General features: G+C 33.6%; 1 long non-coding RNA gene across 1 annotated transcript; it reads left to right on the forward strand.

Annotated features, from left to right (window-relative positions):
- The first annotated feature begins 2,445 nt into the window (after nt 1-2,445).
- Nucleotides 2,446-6,600, forward strand: LOC141377871 (uncharacterized). The gene is made up of 3 exons (XR_012390967.1): nt 2,446-3,072; nt 3,289-3,869; nt 4,318-6,600. It is a non-coding gene; the product is annotated as an uncharacterized lncRNA (long non-coding RNA).
- The last annotated feature ends 3,438 nt before the right edge of the window (nt 6,601-10,038 follow it).

A 10,038-nucleotide genomic window follows, 5' to 3' on the forward strand; every position in this document is an offset into this window, starting at 1 on the left:
CAGTTTCTAATCACTTCTACATTATCACGTCTTTTTCAAGAGAACAGCTGCTTTAGAACTTCAAATGTTCAACAACCTTACAGTTGTGTATGTCTTAACAATAAAAATAAATAAATAAAAAAAATTACTCAGGTGGGGATCAAACACGGATCGACAATGTCGTAACGCAATGTGCTGACCACTGGACCACAATGGCACCGTTACAATTGTGTGGCCGGAATGATAGTTAGATTATCATTACCCTGCAGGCTGCATTTTGCTCAATAATGAATAAAAAGAGTGAGGCTATGGTCAAATAAATAAAGAAATGAAAAAAAGTGCGACTGCTGAGAGTGCAAGCGGCTAGAAACACCGGCCCTCGCGGCCAAAAACTGTACTGGCCCACCGGGAACTCTCCTGGTCCTCACGATTTCAGGCCTGCTTCAGTTATATCGTTTGGGATGCAGCGACACGCAGTCAGATATTTCCCTGAACAGATCAGCCGCTTTTGATGCTCATAAACAGGGCCGGAGTGGGACTCATTTTCAGCCCTGGAGTTTCAAGCCAGACCGGCCCACCTCAGTTCACGACTGATTCCAATTCAGTTACTAATGGCACTATCACGTCTTTTTCAAGAAAATGGCTGCTTTAGAAATTCAAATGTTCAACAGCCCTAACAGTATTTTATGTCTTAACAATAAAATCGAAAAAAAAAAAAAAAAGATTTTTCACGGGAGATTCGATCCCAGGTCTATACCATTGAAATGCAATGTGCTTACCACTGGCCCACATTGGCGCTATTACAGTGAGAGTAAAAAATAATTTATGACTTGCGACCCTTAAGACACAGCACTACTTTCTTTTGATGGCTCAATCTTTTTCTCCTATTTTTAGATTTCTGATCAAGTTATGTCAGATTTATTAATCTGACTTATAATTATTATAGTGAATCATTTGATTTTCATTGAGCAGGTGTTTTATTCATTTTATTAGAATTCTTATATTCACTAAGGTGCCGCTGTTTGGGGCGATAGTTGCATTACATCATCATCATTAACGTTAGTTAACCTGCAGGCTGCATTTTTCACACGGGGCTGCGAGAAAATAAATAAAAAGATCGGCACTACGGTAAAATAATGATTAAAAAGAGTAAAGCTATGGTCAAAAAAATAAATAGAAGAAAAAAGTGTGACTGCTGAGAGTGCAAGCAGCTAGGGACACCGGCCCTCGCGGCCAAAAAACAGACCGGCCCACCGGGAATTCTCCCAGTCCTCCCGATTAGCCAATCCGAGCCTGCTCATAAACAATCATAAAGCCCTCGTGCTGCAGCAATTGGGAGGTTTGCTGAAGGTGCGCAGCTGTCGTGCAGTGAAGGGCTTGCGTCTTTATTAAACTACGGCAGTTTGTGTTCACTGAACAGTAAGAATGATTAATAAATCCATATCAAACAGTCCCTTGAAAGTCACAACTCGCTTTCAGTTTCGGCTTTCAAAGCCCAAATGAACCGCTCTTCCAACCAGGCCAGGGCTGGCCAAGTGAACTGTGCCTGAGCCCGATTTAGGGCACTAACACTTCTCAAATGATCCGGGAAACGGGCCTGGGCATGGTTCGGATAGCATAGTGTGAGTAGGCGCTAAGTTGTTAAAATTTAAGAATTGTGTTATTTTAACCCATTTTAAATTAATAGTTTGAACTTATACTCAAAAAAATTACTTTTGCTGCTTGTTCAATCATATATAACTTAAAGTAAGCTGAAACAGGATTTTCAAGTAACAGTAAGTTAAAGTAACAAAAACCTATGTTGTCATGACTTTGAGATCATATCATGTCACAATACATTTGGATTTATATGTATTATAGAGTTATGTATTAACCCAAAGTTCCAACAGGAGTAGTGCTATTTCTGTTATTGTACTAATATTTACAAAACAAATCTTATTGATTAAAAATTAAACAAAAAAAATAAAGACCTGTATTAAATCTTAAATGCTTTTTCAGATTGTGGAATGGTAGTATCTTTTAATGGCACTAATTCTTTTAGGTTTATTAATAATTTACGGTTTTAAGCAAAGGTCTAAGTGCTTTATTATTATGCTAAATGGGTGAAATCCTCTTAACTAAAGTCTATTTATCAGCTAATAAGTCAAGTTCCGTCTTCAGCTATACTTTAATGAAATTATGTCCATTTTATTACGGTTCATTCTTTGCAGTCATACAATTTTAATTACAGAACTGGAGTTACAATAGCTGTGATTAAAAACCAGTATTAGCATCTCTAATTCACCTGAACTTTTAACCTACCCTTGAGAGTGTTTGTGTAGGTATATAATAGACATTAAATATGTTGATAATACTTATTTGATAATCATAAAAGCTGTATAAAATCACATGTTACAGTATATATGAGCATTTTAAATTATATAAGTTGATTAAAATTGACTGTATATTAACTAGGCTAATAAGGCAAGTTAGGGTAATTAGGCAAGTCATTGTATAACAGTGGTTTGTTTTGTAGATAATCAGCAAAAAAAAATATTGCTTAAGGCGGCTAATAATATTATAATATACACAAAATTTAAAACTGCTTTTATTCTAGCCGAAATAATACAAATAAGACATTCTCTAGAAGTAAAATATTATAGGAAATACTGTGAAAAATTCCTTGCTCTGTTAAACATAATTTGGAAAATATTTGAAGAAGAAAAAACAATTCACTGCAGGGCTAATGATTTTGACTTCAATTGTATGTATAATTCATTTCTATGACCATCTTATTTATTTTTATTTAAGTTTTTTCATTTTTTTTATTCCATCATGAGAGCAATTCTAACTGAACATGTGCTGCGTAAATGTCATGATTAAACATTTATGTTTTTTTTATCTTTTTTTTTCAGTATCAAGTATTTCTACTTGAATGATCTTGAGAAGTATTAGAACTAGTTGTAGAGCTCGTAGCTTTTTTGTCCCGAATGAGCCCCTCTGTCAAGAAAAAATAACTTGAGACATTTCAGTGGGTGTAAATGTCGTAATTGTACGTTTAGGATTTTTTTATGGCTGCAATTGTACTTAATCTTCCATAATCATTTGTAAAAGGCTCCAGAATTCATAATACAAATCGCAATCCAAAACAAATATGTTCACATACATGAATAACCTCACAAAAACAATTGTACAGCAAAACAAGACAGAAAAAAATAATAATTTGAGGCATTTCAGTTGACGTAAATGTCTTAAATCTACATTTAATATTATTTTTTGTTGTTGTTGTTGTTGCAATTTTATTTTGTCTTTTGTAATCATTTGTAAAAGGCTCCAGAATTCATAATACAAATTATAATAGAAATAAATCTGTTCACATACATGAACAACCTCACAAAAACCATTCGGTGGAGCAAAACAGGACAAGAAAAAAAAAAATAACTTGAGATATTTCAGTTGACGTAAATGTCATAATTGTACATTTAGTATAATTTTTTTGGTTGCATTTGTACTTAATCTTTCATAATCATTTGTAAAAGGCACCAGAATTCATAATACGAATCATAATCCGAAACAAATATATTCACATACATGAACAACCTCATAAAAACAATGGTAGAGCAAAACAAGACAGAAAAAAATACATTTGAGACATTTCAGTTGATGTAAATGTCTTAAATTTACATTTATTTATTTTTTTTGTTGTTGTTGCAATTTTATTTGGTCTTTCGTAATAATTTGTAAAATCTCCAGAATTCATAAAACAAGTCATAATCCAAATAAATATGTTCACATACACAAACAGTCTCACAAAAACCATTCAGTGGAGCAGAACGGGACAAGAAACAAATATATTGAAACATTTCAGTCGACGTAAATGTCAAAATTCTACATTTATGATTTTTTAGAGGGTTGCAATTGTACTTGGTCTACCATAATAATTTGTAAATGGCTCCAGAATTTTGTACAATCATAATACAAAAAATCTGTTCACATACATGAACAATATCACAAAAATCATCAGGTAGAGCAAAGCAGGACAGGGAAAAAAATTAAGACGTTACAGATGATGTGAATGTCATAATTTCTAAATTTATGATTTTATTGTTGTTGTTGCAATTGTACTTCATCTTCCATAATCAAACTTGAGACATTTCAGTTGATGTAAATGTCATAATTCTATATTTCATTTGTAAAAGGCTCCAATATTCATAATATAAAATTATAATGCAAAAAAATCTTAACATACATGAACAACCTCGCAAAAACCATTCGGTGGAGCCGAACAAGACAAGAAAAGAAAACTTGAGACATTTCAGTTGACGTAAATGTCAAAATTCTACATTTATGAATTTTTAGAGGGTTTCAATTGTACTTGGTCTACCATAATAATTTGTAAATGGCTCCAGAATTTTGTACAATCATAATACAAAAAAATCTGTTCACATACATGAACAATATCACAAAAATCATCAGGTAGAGCAAAACAGGACAAGAAAAAAAAAAAAAAAACAAGACATTACAGATGATGTAAATGTCATAATTCTACATTTATGATTTTATTGTTGTTGTTGCCATTGTACTTCATCTTCCATAATCAAACTTGAGACATTTCAGTTGATGTAAATGTCATAATTCTCCATTTTATGATTTTTTTTGTTGCAATTGTACTTGGTCTTCCGTAATCATTTGTAAAAGGCTCCAATATTCATAATACAAATCATAATGCAAAAAAAAATCTGTTCACATACATGAACAACCTCACAAAAACCATCAGGTAGAGAAAAAAGGAGAAAAAACTAAAAAAGACTTTTTAGTTGACGTAAATGTTTTTTTTTTTTGTTCCATAATAATTTGTAAAATGCTACAGAATTTATAATACAAATCATAATACAAAAAACCCACATCTGTTCACATACATGAACAATTCAGTAAAGCAAAACAAGACAGAAAAAAAAGCTTGAGACATTTCAGTTGACGTAAACTTTGATCAAACCAGAATTATCTCCAGCCTACCGACGTCTGCCAGCATCTGATTATAAGCATGTCATGCATGTGACCCAAAGCTATAGTGCGGCTCCGCAACCCAATTTCACCGCTTTCTGAGCACACATCAAGAGCGATTCATCACTGTCGTACTTGCAGACATCTCTCCCAAAAGCCAGACCCCTTTTGTGTTTTTTATCTGCTGTGAACCTGCAAAGTGAGCCGCGGCGAACAATGTAATGGGTGTCAACCGGTGGCAATGCCTGAGTTCAGCATCAATTATTGCTCCTTTCCAGAGTCAGCAGCAACTACCAACATCTTTGATCATGGCGCTACATGTGCTGTTCAAAGGTGTGGAAAAGCAGGTCCGTGTTTAGTGTGTGTTTCTCAGGAACGGGTTTCCTAGTCGAATAGTAGTCCTGCATTTAAGCCATGATAATAGTCGACTAATTGTATGTTTATGATATTTAATTATTTAAGTGTGTACATGGAGATTGGAAATAGTGTTATTTTTAACAGTGCGTAAGGAATAATTAATGACTGGCTAGTGGATTATTACAAAATAATGCACATTACTGTATATGCATGAACCACACCTATTGACATTATTCAGATGGTGTATTTCAAGGCATCTGTCAGTTTTTTTTTTGGTCATTAAACCAATGCTGTGTGTATAGGAGTAGTTCTTGCGTATCTCATCCAAAGCCTTTTGTTTAGATCAGAGATGCCCAAACTAGGGCCCGAGTTGGCTGATGTTAACCTTTGATTTGGCCCACCATCCGGTCTGAGAAGAGAGTGATGGGAGGGTTGGGGGTGAATGCCTTTAACTGAGATCGTCTTATAAATATTTCAACTAGATGTTGTAAATCTATTTTTTCACAAATGTAAATACTTATGAAACTCTACTGGCAGAGAACAATGCAGAAGACATCAGCGAGACAACAAATCAAGGCAAAAACAAGCAGCTTGACCCGTATGTTCAGCATTGAACTCCATTATATTATAAATGCGATTTGTTTTTGTTTTTAGTCTTATACTGTAAGTTTTGTTATAAAAATGCTCCATTCGTCAATATAAAGCATTGATTTCTAGTTATTTTTAAACATTATTTATTACCCATGGCAACTTTAATGTAATACAGTTCAGGTATATTTATCTTTGGCCCACAGCCCTCAATTAAGTTTGATTTTCGGTCCTTCATAAGAAAAAGTTTGGGCACTGCTGGTTTAGATTTTCTTTGACTTTAGGGGCCGATCACACTGAAAGTGCTTTTACGTTCCAAAAACCATGGATAAAAATATCACATTTTCACTGTACTGTGATTACTGCTCTAAAATATATTGTTTGTCTGGGTTAAATACTAAAACTTTTTCCCTTTTGAACACAATAAATTTTATTTAGAGTAATATTTAAAATATTTTGGAACATTAAACATGTCAGGCTAAATAAATTATTAACTTCTGCTGTCTTCATTTGCTTCAAAAACAGATTTTTTTTTTTAACAATTTAAAACGGCATCTTTTATATTTCTTTTCTGCTGAAGGTACTGTTGTCCTAAAAATTGCAAATAAACAATCGTACACATACCTTTGAAACGGTATTGCAGAAAATTTTGACCGTTTTAATACCTTAGTTTCTCCAAACCGCTATATACCTAAAAAAAAAAAAACAGTTATTGTCCCATGCCTATCAGGCATCATTTGTGAAATATATAAAAAAGAAAAAAAAAATTAGGGGGATTTAATAATTCTGATTGCAACTGCCTGTTGTGAACCTGAATTTACCCTGCTGAAAAAACAGCATATGCTGGTATGTTTTGATGATGGCATGTTGGTCTTGCTGGTTTCAATGAGGATAATACTTGTCAGGACCAGTACTGAGACCATCAAGACATCCATCAAAACATAGCGACCAGCATGAGCTGTTTTTTCAGCAGGATAAATACACAATAAATATGAATATTAACGTTTTTATTTTTTATTTATTTATTTACATTTAGTGTTTTATACTGAACCAGCTATCATCAACAACATGAACATATGTTGTTTTTATAGCAGGGAACACATTTTTTTTATTATTATCTAAGTTTGAATACTCAGCAGTGACTGTGCCACATTGTATTGTTAACCAACCAAGCTTCTCATGGGGGCAGTAGTGTTAGTAAGGGGGAAATATAGCAAATATAATCATCTAAGCACATGAAATGCACATTATGGCTGCCAATGAAAAGTAGACGCAAGATCACCATCTTAAATATTTGCACAAGCCTTAACACTTTTCAAAAAGCAGTTTGTTTAACGTGACTGTAAACAGTTTAAACTATCATCTTTATATCAGTCCACCTTTGCAGTGCAGTTGTTCCTCTGAATTACCTCGTAAATGATTGATGTTCACCGCGACTGCCAAAGCCTGAGGGCCAATAAAGAGTTGTTCATATTAAAAGCCATTTCAGCTTCACGGCGAACATTCGGGCTCATTTCACTCGCCAAACATGCAAGTGTCAGAAAACACAAACCATTTCCAGTAAGTACACAAAGCTAGGTAGCCGGACGCTAAGCAAACAGATAAAACTTAGCGGAGTTACTTTACTAATGGATCTAGTAGCTATTTGCTTGGAGGGTTGGATGATGGATCACTTCAGTGTGGTAAAAACGTTTGTTAGAGACAATTTGCGAGAGGTTTAATGGGTCGTGGTGTCACATATGTGGAAGCACATGTTATAAAGCAGGCGCTAACAATAAAATCAGACAAAATAAGCAGTGTTTTTTTTTTTTTTGGTGGGCGTAGAGTATTCAAATGAACAATTGAGCGTACAAGATAACAGAAAGAGGACATCTGTAGCTCCTTTCAGAGATTTGTTTAACAAGATTAACCATGGAGATTATTGAAATTTACATGGGTCCTTTTTTGTCCCCCTGACCTCTTTTCAACTCTCTTTCTTCGCCATTCCACCACATATTTAGAGCTCCGAGTTTGTTTTTGCATGAGATTTTAATGGTGGACGTTTGAATAAACCACAGTCATTTGTGCTTTTTTTGGTCACCGTGACGGTCGTTTTAACAGCCAAATCTGACCGCAGCTTTCAGACGGTGTGTGTTTGTTGTAAAGACTTGTTTTTATAAGGGTGTAAAGGATGACGGTTTGTTTGCAGCCCTCAAACATATGTTGATACTTTTCCACACACATTTTTGGTAAAGTCAACAAATTAAATAATATGGAAGAGATCACAGAAATAGGCTTTGTTATTATATGTTAAAAAAAACAACTGTATTTTATGATCACATATTTTGCATTTATTTAGTTTGAGACCTCTTTAACTTTTTAATAAGACTTATATTTAACCACAGTTTAACAGTTAATTTGATTGACATTTTGTAGTTTGAAATAATAAATTTTATAATAAAAAGTCTTGGCAAGTTATTACCAATTTTTGTGCCATATTTTCATCAATTGTGACTAGGTTTACATGGACATCAGTAAGCAAATTATTTGCCTTAATCTGAATAAGACGTTAATATGATCAGGGTGTTTACATGAGTTGCTTCTTGAATCTTCCTTTCATGATCCTGTTTTACATGTTATAACACATAGTTGGATTAATGTCATTGCATCACGTTTCCTCCGGAGTTTCATGTAATTTCATGTTTCATTATTTATTTTTCAATTTTAACTGCAGTCCGGCAGTATCACTTTCATTCAGGAACAGTTTATTCATGTCCCCTTATGACAAACTGACGTATTGGATGAATTTAGTAAGGACTGCTGAAACAATGTTGTTTTAATGGAATTTAATACCGCACTCCCAATGGAAAAAAAAAAAACCTCAGCATTTCGCATTGTGTGTGTCTGTGGTCCTTTACTGACTCAGTTGGTGAAGCTTCTTAATGTTGAGTCAAACAGCCGTGTGAATAAACTATCCTGTTGCAAAATGCAGCGACATGACGGTAATAGTTTGATTAAGGTGTTTACATGTCCTGCACTTCAATAATGCGACTAAAATCGGCATACTCCATGATATTATGACCTTGATCAGATTAAATTAATTAAAAATCACCTGTTTACTTTAATAGACTTATAATCAGAGTGTTGTCTTAATCGTATTAAAATCGTATTGGTGAATAACCAATTTTTGAGCCATATTTTTACCAACAGTGAGTATGTTTACATGGACACCAATAATCGCATTTTAAGACGATTAAGACAATACTCTGGGTAAGAGTCCACCATGTAAACAGCCATTTTTGATGAATGTAATCCGATTAAGGTGATAATCGATAATCGAATATAACAGAAATCAAATCAAGATGCTTTTCGATTTTAGTCGCATTATTAAAGTCCAGTACAGACATGTAAACACCTTAATATTACTGTCGTGTAGGATTTTCACTGACAGGATATTTTATACGCACAGGGCTGTTTGACACTTTGCACCTACCGAGTCATTACCCCAGACAAACACAGCGAAAAACAGATGTTTTTTCTCCCATTCTGCCTTATCAAATTCCATTAAAACAACACTCTTCCAGCAGTTCATACTCGCATCCAATATCTTGGAGGCTTGCATGAAATATTCCCAATGAAAGTGAAAGTGGCAAACTGCAGTTAAAGTCGACAAATTAAGAATGAAACACCCAAAATTACATGAAACGTGGATAGCGCGGTGACGCAATGGCATTAATCAAACTATGTGTTGTAACGTAAAACTGGATCATGAAAGAAACATTCAAGAAGCAACTTCAATCATATTATTGTCTTATTCAGATTAAGGCAAATAATTTGATTACTGATGTCCATGTAAATGTAGTCAGTGTATCATTTTAAAGTAAGCAAAAATATCAATAAAAGTTACTTTGTCAAACATTTTAACACCAAAAATTTGTCAATTCAAATAAGAAAAATTAAATAAACTATGCGGAAATACATGATTGACCAAAATGTAATCATGTTAAAATAAAAATGCATTTTTAAATATTTAAATAAAGTACATTGATATTTAGAAAACTGCACAAGTTAAAACAAACAAATGAAAAAAAAAATAAAATATTTGAAATCATACAGATGATTGTTTTGTTGGTTCCCTAAATGGCAATCAGA

The sequence above is a fragment of the Danio rerio genome, chromosome 15, assembly GCF_049306965.1.
Source record: "Danio rerio strain Tuebingen ecotype United States chromosome 15, GRCz12tu, whole genome shotgun sequence".
NCBI classification, from domain to species: domain Eukaryota; kingdom Metazoa; phylum Chordata; class Actinopteri; order Cypriniformes; family Danionidae; genus Danio; species Danio rerio.